Source organism: Sorex araneus, chromosome 1 (genome assembly GCF_027595985.1).
Source record: "Sorex araneus isolate mSorAra2 chromosome 1, mSorAra2.pri, whole genome shotgun sequence".
Classification (NCBI taxonomy): Eukaryota; Metazoa; Chordata; class Mammalia; order Eulipotyphla; family Soricidae; genus Sorex; species Sorex araneus.
In genome coordinates, this window is record NC_073302.1 from 415,551,876 (window position 1) to 415,565,415 (window position 13,540).

At 42.9% G+C, this 13,540-nt stretch overlaps 1 protein-coding gene across 5 annotated transcripts in view; it reads left to right on the forward strand.

Annotated features, from left to right (window-relative positions):
• The window catches only part of ST7 (suppression of tumorigenicity 7), a 294,315-nt gene that overhangs the window by 58,938 nt on the left and 221,837 nt on the right, over positions 1 to 13,540 (forward strand). The gene's annotated exons all lie outside the window — the stretch shown is intronic.

The following is a 13,540-nucleotide window of genomic DNA, read 5'->3' on the forward strand; positions in this document are numbered from 1 at the left end:
TTACTTCTAATCCCCCTCTTCATTCTTCCCCCTCCTGCTTGATAATAGGAGTCTTTTAGTTCAGGCCTAAGGATTTGCTGTCATTCATTACTGCCTAGTCCCTTGTTTTTCAGTTTATTTTTTCGTGAGGGCTGGAGCGATAGCACAACGGTAGGGTGTTTGCCTTGCACTCGGCTGATCTGAGTTCGATTCTTCCATCTCTCTCGGGGAGCCCGGCAAGCTACTGAGAGTGTCATGCCCACACAGCAGAGCCTGGCAAGCTACCTGTGGCATATTCGATATGCCAACAACAGTAACAAAAAGTCTTACAATAGAGAAGTCTTACAGTGGAGTCTTACAATGGTGCCCACTTGAGCAAATCGATGAGCAATGGGATGACAGTGATACAGTGATGCAATGAGGTAAAATTGGTATATTAGTGTATATTTATACTCTTAGATGTGAGAATATAACTATTTTTTGTTTTAGGGGGTATAGTGTTACCTTGTCATACCCACTAGCATAGTATCAATGTCCTCCACCACAGGCATTTTTGTTTTGCTTTATTTGGGGGGACACCCAACAGCATACTCGGGACCTACATGTGCTCAGTGGTGGCTTGGAGATGCTCTGGCCTCTTGTATATAAAGCACGTGCGCTAGCCCTGTGAGCTCTCTTCCAGGCCTGGGATTTTCATTTCTGTTGAATCATTATGGGCAGGAGATGTATATGAGAAGACATACCCATTTTTTGTTTGACTTGCAAACTCACAATTTGTTTATTTAAAAAAAATTAATTGGGCAAACATTCCAAAAGAATGTTTTGTGATTTGGGGCTGGAGCAATAGCACAGCGGGTAGGGCATTTGCCTTGCACGCGGTCGACCCGGGTTCGATTCCCAGCATCCCATATGGTCCCCTGAGCACCGCCAGGAGTGATTCCTGAGTGCAGAGCCAAAAGTAATCCCTGTGCATTGTCAGGTGTGACCCAAAAAGAAAAAAAGAGAATGTTTTATGATTTATGGAAATTATTAAAAATTTAACAGTCTAAATAAAATTGTATTCTTATAAACTATGCTCATTTACTTTCTATATTGCATATGGCTACTTTTAGAATGGAAGAGTTGAATAAATTTCACAGAGACCAGACACAGTCTCATAAAAATCTAGGATATTTATGTTTGGTCTGATAATTATAACAAGAGTACTGATCTTTGTTGTTAATATGGAAAATGATTTATGTTTTGGAGTGCTTTGGAAATTTATGACTTTCCTTGCTTATCAACAACTCTACTATATTTTTGAATAAGTTTTCCACTGCCTCTTTTTTCCCCTTTGGTCTCTAGAACAACACACAGTAGTCTGTAACTGCTTTCATGACTTCCTTTCCCTGTTTTCCAATCTTTCCCTTTGCCACTCGGGTGAACAGACAACACAGGAAAGACAGTGATTTGCTTCAAAGCAAAGGGTTGTGTCTGGCTTGTGTAACTGGGATTCTGATTCTGATCTTTGTGCTGGAACTTTTATTCAGATGTTTGTAAAATAGTCACATTTTCTCTTTTTCTTTTTCACTCCTCATTTTCAATGTGTAAATGGAATAAATATTTTATTACTGAATCCTTATTTGTGGGTTTACCTATATGAGTTGTCATATATTCTTTTTAAAAAAAAAATGGTTAAAGGACAGTAGAGACAGGGCCAGGAATATTGCTTCATGGTTGGAAGCCTGCTTCATGCGCTGGGGGAGAAGGCAGCTGGGATAGAGAAGGAATCACTAAGTCAATGATGGTTGGAGGGATAGTTCGGGATGGGAGACGTGTGCTGAATGTAGATAAAGGACCAAACGTGATAGCCTCTCAGTATCTGTACTGAAAACCATAATGCCCAAAAGTAGAGAGAGAGAATATGGGGGGATTTTCTGCCACAGAGGCAGGGGGAGGGTTGGGATGGGGGGTATACTGGGAACATTGATGGTGCAAAATAGCAGTGTGAAGGGATGGGTTTTCGATCATTGCATGACTGAAACTCAAACATGAAAGCTTTGTAACTATCTCACAGCAGTTCCAAAAAAAAAAAAAATGGTTAGCTGTCAACGTTTTTTTTTTCTTTTTGGGTCCCATCCGGCGATGCACAGGGGTTACTCCTGGCTCATGCATTCAGGAATTACTCCTGGCATGCTCGGGGGAACCATATGGGATACTGAGAATTGAACCAGGGTTGGCCATATGTAAGGCAAATGCTGTACCCGCTATGCTATCACTCCAGCCCCAGCTGTCAACATTTTAACCAATGTCTCTATTTTTTACAAATGTCATCTTCTGATTGTGTCAAAACATCAGTGGTTGGAAAAATACACTATACTTCTTAGAAAAGTTAATTTCTGGATGGAAAAATGCTGTTTCCTCCCACTTTTCAGTTGGGGTTAGATGATATCAGTTCTCTTGTTCATGGCAAAGACCCTGCCAGCCACTTTGTCAGGAAATCCAGTCTTTGCAGCCACGGAAAGCTTTGGACTTGTTAGGATTGCCAGTATTCTTTCAAGCATGACTGAGATCTTGTTGGTCTGAAAAAAGCCCTTCTTAAAAACTTTGGAATTTGGTAAAGTGAATCTTTGATTAGATTTCAACATGGGACCAGAGGTAATAAAGGGTTAAGGCACTTGAATAGCATGTGACTGTGGCCCTGACACTGGTTTGAATCCCGAAACTGGATATGGTCCCCCAAGCACTGCAAGTTGTAGCCCCTGAGCACTGCCAGGGATGCCCTCTCCCCCCCCCAAGGACTGGAGAGATATCACAGGAAGTACGGTACTTTCCTTGTAATGTGGCCAACCCAGTTTGAGTCTCAGCACCTCAAATACTGAAACCCCACCTCCCATCACCCCCCAAGCACCACCTGGGCTCACTCTTGCGTATCTCTGACGAGGGACAAAAAATATTGGAGTGGGACACAGCAGATTTCCACATACCTTTGGTCATAATTGAGCTTTTTATATCTTGCTGAGGCCGATTCTTGACTTTGATCATGAAAACTATATAGATCTGGGTCATGGTATTGAATTGAGCCATTGGATTCCTCCTTATTTCACAGGGCTATCTTGTTGCCCGGTTGGTGCCTGGTTCTTGTCTGTCTTTGCTTTCTTAAAAGATCTGGAAGGTAGAACTCGAGACAGGAATTGGGCTCACTCTGCACCCTCTCTGTGTCAGAGACTCCTTTTGCAAAGGGAGTCATCTCTGTAGCGTAGGCCATGAGGTTGCCCTGGACTCTGTCAGCAAAGCCAGTGAAATGTCACGGCATATGGAAAGGAAGTGAAGGAGCAGGGGCAGCCTGGAGTGGGGGTAAGAAACTCGGGAGAGCAACAGCGTCGTTGGGAAAGCATGTCCTGACTTACTAGGAACAGGAAGTTAGGACGAGCGATAACATTAAGACCTTTCAACTTTTGACTGCTTAGTGTGGAGTGTGAGAAAGGATTTGGAAGGGAAAACCCATTTTTCTTTGTCCTTTTTTTTGGGTGGCAGCAGGGGATGGGGCACACGCTTAGGGTTTACTCCTGGCTCTGCACTCAGGGATTATGCTCGGTGATGCTAGGGACCATAAGAGGTGCTGGGGATTGAACCTGGGTTGGCCACATGGAAGGCAAGAGCCTCAACCCACTGTACTATCATTTTTGAGCTATGGAGTATCACTGTATCACTGTCATCGATTTGCTCGAGCGGGCACTGGTAACGTCTCCATTTCACAATGGAGACTTGTTGTTGTACTTGGATGGGAGCTATGGAGTAAACAGTTAAAATTCATAATCCAACTCTGGGGTTTTAAAATGTGCAGCAAATGGCTTATCCCAGAGTTTGGCAATATGATGTTAGATATCATGGCAGACCCATTTTTTTTTTTTTTAGGTTTAAATGGGAAGAGGGAAGTGGGGACAGTTTTCCTGGGCAGTGTAAAGGGCATCGGGTCCACCCAGCAGGTTGGACTTCCTATCAGAAAGCCAACCAGGGAGAGATGGAGGTGGGTTTCAGACCCCGAGTGGGCCAGATTGCAGCCGCCCCCTTCTCCGCTTTCGGCTCCCTTACTCAACTCCTGGGAGAAAGAAACTCCTTCCAAAGCTTTGCTGCTGGCACCCAGGCCTCAGTGACCTAAGAGGGTGACCGTTGCTGCATGCACCAGCAAGTGGCAGGCGTCAGCGCTTTCTCAGGAAGTGGCTTCATTAAATATGTCTACACAGGCTCAGCTTGGAGGCTTCGTTCATATCCAATAGAGAGCAGAAGGTGAGCAGCTTAAATAATTATACCAATCCCCCCCACCCCGCAGCACACCAAGTTTCAGAAGCAGGAAGCAGGATCATGCTAGATAAGGACGCTCCTTGCCCGCTAACTGGCCAACTAGCTGGAGACTGGTTCCTGGATGAACTGCTTCCCCCTGCTCTCACCACAGCGCCCCACTTTTCCCCCTGCTCTCACCACAGTGCCCCACGTGTCGCACGTTGCACATATCCGTGGATTCCTGCCACACCACCAGCCTGTAAAACCTTTTAATAGGTAGGCTCTCCAGCAGTTATTTCTTCAAAAAGAAATTGGGGGCGGACAGTGTTTGGGGAGCACACCCATTGGTGCTCGGAGCTTACCCCAGGCTCTGTGCTCAGTGGACCATATGTGCTGCTGGATGTCTAACCTGGGGTCTATCACTGAAGCCCATAACCCCTCCAATGCCCTCAGCAGTTCTTTATTATTATTATTATTATTATTTTTATTATTATCATTTGCGGGGGTGCAGGGGTGCTGGAGCGATAGCAGAGCGGTTGAGCGTTCGCCTTTCATGTGGCAGACCTGAGTTCGATTCCTCCGCCCCTCTCGGAGAGCCCGGCAAGCTACCGAGAGTATCGAGCCCCCTCGGCAGAGCCTGGCAAGCTACCCATGTGTATCGGATATGCCAAAAACATAACAATAAGTTTCTCAATGAGAGACGTTACTGGTGCCCGCTCGAACAAATCGATGAGCAACGGGATGACAGTGACAGTGATTATTATTATTATTATTATTTGTGGGGGCATGGGTGGGTCACACCCGGCTGTGCCTAGTGGTGCTTAGGAGACCTTAAACTGGTGCAGGGGATTGAACCCAGGATTATGCCTGTAAAAGACAAGCATCGTGATGCCTGTCCTTTTTCTCTACCCCTCCTGCAGTTTTTTTCTGTGTATCTTCTGAGTGTGTTTGGGGATCTCCCTTTCTGGGGCAGGGCCGGTGAGCTCCCGAGAACATCAGCCATTCAGTGTCAGTGCTCTGGGTTTGTTCATGAGCCTTTGGCAGGAAGGCTGTTCTGCAAGACCTCGCTGGATTGTGAGCTGACTATGAGCCAGAGCCGTGCTTACCTGCAGGGAGTTTATTTGAGTTACAGGAGCCCCTTTTAGCCGGTTTAACGTAGAATCTGCAATCACTGGGGTTGATCCGAGTGTGGGGATCATTCAACCTTTCCATATTACCAGCGAGGCAGTGGACATCTTTTGGATGTTCTGGCACGTATCTGAGAGCAGAGCAGTAATGGTTAGAAGTGTGGATGGAGACTGGCCCCCCCAGGTCTTGACCTCAGTAAGGAGGCTTCTTTCAGCTGGACCTGGAAGCGTTAGAGTGTAGCAGGAATCTGGAATGGATGCAGGGCTATAGCGAGTGTAGCAGGAATCTGGAATGGATGCAGGGATACTGATACAGCCTCAGTAAGGAGGCTTCTTTCAGCCGGACCCGGAAGGGTTAGAGTGTAGCAGGAATCTGGAATGGATGCAGGGATACAGCGAGTAACTGGGGGGATCAGTTACTGTTAGGACAGTGCTCTGTGGGCCTGTGGCTTCTCCAGGAGATCAAAGAGGAGCTTCTGACTCCCCTCACTTGTCACTGCATGTTGGGAGGAGTGTGAAGTGACGGTGGCCAGGCCCAGGGCCCATTTTGGCACACCCACTAGTTGGGTTGCGGGGGGGGAAGTCCAGAGGGGGGAAGTCAGCTGACTCAGAGACTCAGCTGAAAGTTCTCTTCTAAGGGGACCTTTGAAGTCATAGAGGAATCCCCTCCAACTCTTTAGCAAGATTAGCATCTCCTGTAGCATTTGGGGAACTGAAAGGCAGAGGCAGGCAGCCTCAGTGGTTGCTGGGAGAGCAGAGGGGGAGTCCAGGCTCTTTTTTGGCCATAGCTTTCTGCACTTGAGTACTTGTTTCTGCTTAACTGGCCTATGCAACTTCTGCTGGAATCGATCACAATAACTTTAAGCAGTATCCCTTTCATTCTAACGTCTCAGATGAAAATCTTCCTATGCTGGAATGGAAATGGACTATAAAAAGAATTTCTAAACTCTGAATTGAAATAGTTAGCAAATTGCAAGTTTGGTTTTATTGGAAAGAGTAGCCCTAATAAGTATTTTAATTTTTTAAATTTATTTTTTGCTTTTTGGGTCACACCTGGCGATGCACAGGGGTTATTCCTGGCTCATGCACTCAGGAATTACTCCTGGCGGTGCTCGGGGGACCGTATGGAATCCTGGGAATCGAACCCGGTTAGGCCGCGTGCAAGGCAAACGCCCTACCCGCTGTGCTGTTGCCCCAGCCCCTTATTTCTTTATTTTTTAAACTTTGGGGACCTCCTCAGCAATGCTCAGGGGTCCCTCGGCTATTTCCAGTGCTCAGAAAAGTATGCAGTAACAGGGATCCAACTCTGGGTCTCTGTATATGCGTTTCAGCCCTCTAAATGATCTCCCCAGCCCCAGAAGGTTTGGGGATTTTTTTGGGGGTGGGGGGCACACCCGTGGTGCTTAGGGCTTACTCCTGATTCTTCGATCAAGGGTCATTCCCGGTGGTCTCTGAGGGACTTTCTGGAGTGTCAGGGATTGAACTCCCATCAGCATTATGCAAGGCAAATGCCCTACCCGCTGTACTGTTGTTCCTGTTCCCCCAGGATCGAAGCTTTTGAAGTGCTTTGTTCTTTCATGTATTTACCACCTCTTCTAGATAAAGGCAGTATCTTGTAGTAACTAAGCACAGGGACTCTGAACGAGGCTTCTTGTAGTGAATCTTGACCTTGCTGTATGTAGATGTGGCCTTAGCTAATTGTTTGTAGTCCGTGCCTCAGTTTTCTCCTTTGTGAAATGAGGCATAGTATCTCAGAGGTTTTTGTGAAGTTTAAATAGTGTGTGAATCATGCTGAGGAAAAAGGCAGCTCAGATAGAGAAGGGACCACCAAGTAAAGGATACTTGGAGGACCTGCTCGGGATGGGAGATGTGTACTGAAAGTAGACTATAGACCTAACATGATGGCCATTAATACCTGCATTGCAGACCACAACACCCTAATGGAGAAAGAGAATAAAAGGGAATCTGCCCACCACAGAGGCAGGGGTGGGGTGGGTGGGTGGGAGGGATACTGGGAACATTGGTGGTGGAGAATGGGCACTGGTGGAAGGATGGGTACTTGATCATTGTACGATTGAAACATAGCACGAAAGTTTGTAAGCCTGTAACTGTATCTTACGGGTGATTCATTAAAAAAATAGTGTGAGTTGGAACACTTTAAATGCTTTTTAACTATCAGCTATCATCATGTCCTAGACATTTGATGATATATGCCCCTTTTCACTTAATTTATGAAGAAACCAAGGCTCAGAGAGATTGAAAAGCTTAAGATCATTCAGCTAATGAATGGCTGACTTTCTTCTTAAGCCTTCGTTGGCCCAAAGCCTGTCTAACTGCTGTGCTGCCTTATACTTTCTTAGTGAGATTTTTTCATTATGTTCACCAAATGCCATTTTTTTAGAATATCTGTGACTGAAAGGAGAGGTATAAAGAAAGATTAAAAATAGGACAATTTCTCTTAATGCTACTCAGATGATTAAGTAAATGCTTTAAGAATCCATGCTAACAATACTCAGTTTTGAAAGACATGTCATTTCATGTGACATCTGATCATATTTTTGGGTGTTTTCATACACCGGAAGCCATATGGAAATTCAGGCACTTGTGTTGTTTTTTTTTTTTTTTTTGACGTGTTTTAGCTGTTTTCACCTAATAACTTTGAAGAAGAAATGTATCAATTTTTTTTTGGAGCTGGGAACCTTCCCAATATGCACCCTAAGATAAAGAGAATGAAGACCCAAGTGAGACAGGACTGCATCGCAGCTGTGACAGATGAGGTTGTTAGGGGTTAGAGCATTGAACTGCTAGCAGACAAGTGGTAATGGGATCTCTATATGGTAAGAAATATTGACCAGGAGACATTCTTAGTAATCTATGAAATCAACAGAGCAATCTGTTAAAATCTAACCCAGAACGCTTAGATATTAGATTATTGCAAATCATATTACAGTATGAAATAGTGTTATCAAGTCTGTCATTATCTTAACAAAGTTAATGTCAAGGGAAGCAGCAAAATGAAAGCAGAACAGAATATGTCACTACCAACCAAACTGCTTTGAAAACAACCAGTGTTTTATCTTCCTCAAAGTAGTTACAAGGTGTATTTTTTTTGGGGGGGGGAGGGAGTGGTATTTAATATATCTTTAAGTTGAAAATTTTCCAACCAGGTTGCTCAGAAAAGAAAAAGAGAGATGTAAGGTTGAATGTAATTTCTTTCTTGTTGCCCAGTGAGGTGAAAGATTATATCGATATGAAGGTAGCCTTTGTTAAAGGTCACTTAAAGTTTTAACCACGACATATTCCAGATTAAAAACCATGGCAAAGAAGCCAAGATGGCTCAAGGTATGTGGCACTGTGACATTCAGGATTACATCAGATAGTCTGTCTCAGCAGTGACCATAGGGCCCTTGCAAAGGCTGCCTTTCACCAGACTCACATGAACTGAAGATTTTAGATAAACTCGAAAGGATTATTGTTATTATTATTTTAACCTTTATTAGCATTGCTTAATCAAATGTATGCAGAAGTGCTCGCAGGTGACTGCTCTTAAACGAATGAGCAGAATGACCACATGATAATTCTTCCTGGAAATGTGGACGTGGCTCCTTTCTGTTGTGGACTTTTACTAATGAGCCCCAGCAAGAAGCAGAGCGATCCTGTGTGCTTTACGCTTAAAGAAGAGAATTGACTCCCTTCCCCCAGTCCCCCCCCAGTTTTAAGTTCATAGTACAGGAATAAAGTAGAATGAAATATTGTTTTTCCTGAGAGACTTTTTAAAAGGATGACTCTACAAGAACAGGCGCAGGAGCCCCGGCTTGAGTCGAGATAAGCAGAAGTGTGCGTGAGTTTAGCGTCACATGGCAGAGGCTTTCCCCAGAGTAGCATGTGTCGGGGCTGTGGCGTTTTTTGTGTCTGGCAGAATTGCACCTTGGCAACTCGTTTCTTTTCCTGCCTATTTCTCCGTTATGGATGACTGTACAGGTAATGTTAAATTTAAAATATTTGCCAGTCATATAGAATGAGTTAAACTATAGTATTTTGAATTTATATTGTAGAAATCATGCTGATTATATGTGTACTATAAAACATTATGCATAATTTGATTGCTGAATGTATCTGAAGTTGTTTAAAAATTGTGATTAGCATAGAATAGGTACTTAAGTGACTCTCGCAGGCATACCGTTATAGTTTCTTCTAGTTGAAGTTTGGGGTGAAAATTAAGTGTAATCAACTCACCGTTCTCCCCTCTGGTCAGGAGACTCAAAAGTATGAACAGTTGAGTTCAGACAGTCTTTACAGAGTTTTTGGTTTCTGCAAAATTTCTCTGGTGGTGTGGTGGTAGTTTTGTGTAAGTGGCCAGATCTTTTAGGCAGAGTTAATGTAATGGAGTGAATTAGATAATTATTGGTTTGTTCCTTCATTTGTTCCTTTTTTTTTGCGCCACACCTGTTGGTGCTCAGGGCATTCTCCTGGCTCTGGATCCAGGGATTGAACCTGGGTTGGCTGCATACAAGACACACACTGCACTCACTGTACTATTGCTTGGGCCTGATAGTGTTTTTATTTTTTTTTTTTTTTAGTTAGATTGGTATTTCACTTCAATTTAAATCATTATTTTTTAATTGATTTGTTGTTGGTTTACAGTTACGGATTTTCAGGAGTTTAGCATCAAACCTTTATCTGTGCATAATTCTCAACCTCCTTCAAGCTCCAGTGCTGTCTCACCAGCAAAACGAACCCGTTAGTCATGCTTGCACCACTTTCTCTTTCCTTTTGGTAGCCACCATAGTTTTCACTGTGCTGGAAATTAATTAGTTGTGGTTTTTTTTGGCTAGCTTATTTCTTTAAATCTAGTATGAATGAAACCACCTTTCACCTCCATCCCCTTTCACTTAGCATAATCACATCAGTATGCATCCAATTTATCTCAAAAGACAGTATTTCTTTTATTTCTTTAATTTTGTGTTGGGGATACACCCAGTAGTGCTCACAGCTTACTCCTGTCTCTGCTTTCAGGACTCATTCCTGGCAGTGCTTGGGGGCATCAGGAATGTGGGAATCAAACCCAGGCACTTGCAAGGCAAACACCCTACCTACTGCACTATCTCTCTGGCCCCCACTCCTGTATAAGACAGTATTTCATCACCTTTGGACAGCAGTGTAGTACTTCATTGAATATATACAAAAAGTTTATCCAGTCACCAGTTGATAGGCAGTTAGGTTGATTCCATTATTTGACTTGTGCATACTGTTTCCATGAGTATAGGGGTACAAATATTCTCTCAAATTTAGTGCTTTAGATCCCTGATGCATCGTCGGGAATTTAATTTTTTTTAAGCACTGTATCACTCTATCACTGTCATCCTGTTGATCATTGATTTTCTCGAGCGGACCCCAGTAATATCTCCATTTGTCCTAGCCCTGAGATTTTAGCAGCCTCTTTACTCGTTCTTCCCAGTGTTGCCACATTGGAGGCTCTTCAGGGTTAGGGGAATGAGACCATCATTTTTGCTGTATTTGGCATATTGAATACGCCACGGAGAGCTTGCCAGGCTCTGTGTGTGAGCAGGATGCTCTCCCGGTACCTTGCCAGGTTCTCTGAGAGGGAGAACTAGGCCCTAGTGAAGACATCCAGGTACACCATTTTTTAAAAAATAAACTATAATTTTTTTATAGTGACTATAGCAATCTGTATTCCCTCCAGAGTCCTACCAACACTAACATCCAGTCTTTGTTTTATGGGCCATTCTCACTGATAGGACATCACGCCTATTTGTAAGTGTGCATGTGCAGTTCCCTAATTATAAGGAATATTGTACAGTTTTTCCATGTATGGAGAAGTCATTTGTGTCACTGTGCTGTAGAAGTTCCTGTTCAGGTCTTTTGTCCATTAAAAAAAATTAAAATAACATTTATGTAAGTTGACAATAATTATTTTGATGATTAAGTTATGGTGAATATTGATCATTTCCTTCATTATTAAGCTTATTCTGAAATTAGCAGAACTCTCATTACCAATAGAAGAACAAATTTGCTGGCAGGTGAGCATAATCAAATGAAAGCGATAACCCAGAGATTACTTTGGTTTGGGAAGTATTATGTGATGCTTTTAGAGGGTGCTATTTTAGAGGGAGCAGATTCATTTTCCTTGATTGTTTTTCTTAGCAGCACATTATGATTTGTCTTCATTCTGATTTCATCTTCATGACTGAGGGAAGATGGGGTACAGTTTTGTTAAATATTGGGTCTTCGGTGATATAGAACTCATAAAGTGCTTTAGGATACAGGCCTCTAGATGTTCCAGGTATCTGAACAGCAGTCAAGAGATGTCATTCTCAGCTTTGTGGAAAGTGAGATACCTCATAGTATTCTGGGGAGGCAGGTACACACTTCCCAGGTGCAAGGAGGCCCAAGCTACAGTTCAGCTGATTATTTTTTGGCTGGGCAGGTTGGGGGTAGAGGAGTGGAAGGGGGGACTGCCAGGGTTTTATTTGCCTATTTTTTGTTAACATGCACTGATATTGTTTTAATTCTTAAAAGTAGACTTCTTAAAAAGTGTTGCAACCTTTAACTTATTCTTAACAGTCTGCACCAGTAAATAATAAACTACCATAAAAGTTCATTTATATTTGCATATGTACACTTATGCAAACACAAGTACATATACATATACCATATATGTGCTGAAAAAGGAAAACTGCCATAGAAAGATGAATTGGCCTATGAATACTGATCAGAAAAGTTTTAAATAATACTTTTGGTAATCTGCTCTTATATATTCATCAAAATGTGTTTATCTTTTGTTTTTATAACACATATCTTTAAAATACAACACAAATATTACAAACACTACCCCAAAGTTTTATCATGTACAGTCCTGGGCAGTTTGCTTCATCTCTTCCACAATTCATTCATCATAATTTAATTTATTATTTATTATATTCTTCCCTTATTGGGGCCACACTTGGTGGTATTCAGGGGGTCATATGCAGTATCAGGGATCTAACTGGGGTTGGCACATGCAAGGCAAAAACCTTAACCTCTATACTATCTCTCAGGCCCCAACTGCACTACTTCTCAGAATTTAATGTTTTAAAACTTGTGCAAAAGCTTGTGCTTGTCTGGAGTGACAGTACAGTGGGTAGGGTGCTTGTGTTGAATGCAACTGATATAAATTTCATTCCAGTTTCCCTGTATTGTGGGCTGGAGCAATAGCACAATGGGTAGGGTGTTTGCCTTGTATGCGGCCAACCCAGGTTTGATTCCTCTGTCCCTCTTAAAGAGCCTGGCAAGCTACCAAGAGTATCCTGCCTGCACACAGAGCCCAACAGGCTACCCGTGGCATATTCAATATGCCAAAAACAGTAACAACAAGTCTCACAATGAAGATGTTACTGGTGCCCGCTCGAGCAAATCGATAAACAACGGGACAATAGTGCTACAGTACTACCCAGTATTGTCCCCCTAGCACCACCAGGAATCCCTGAGCACAGAACCAGAAGTAAGACCTGAGTACGGTTGTTGTTTCCCCAGCTCCCCCCCCCCCAAAAAAAAAACCACCAGAAACCAAACAAACAAAACTTTTCCTTGTAAACATATGGAAACATGGGAAAAATTAGGTGAAAGAAATTTTCAAATTTTCTTGGCTTCCTATTTTATATGATTTAGAAACTGTGGTACTGTGGCATTACCTGTATATACACAGGTATATTCCTTTTGCACATTTCAGTATTTAAAAAAATATTAAAGTTTGCTTGTGTTAGCCATTCCAATGAACGTGAAGCCTTTTTGCTATCTAAACCTAGAGTTCTAGAATTAAAAAGACACACGATCTTACGTGTCAAATGAGTCAGGGGCTTCAAGTAGGTGTTTTTGGCATTAGAAGAGGAAATGAATGTATTTTTGTTTAGAAATGCCAGCTCACGGGTAGGTGTCCACAGGGGTGTGTGTGTGTGTGTGTGTGAGTGTGTGTGAGTGTGTGCGCGCGCACAGTCTTAAGATACTGAGTTACTCTGAAAAACAACAGGAGTTCTCAGAAGATGAAAGAAAAAAAAAACAAAGCCCAATGAGTAGGGTAGGAGAAATACATATACAGGAAAATATTCCTGGTGTAGTGCTTTGAGTGGTAGCGGCCACATTAGTGATAATGTGGGTGCTCACGGTGTGCATTC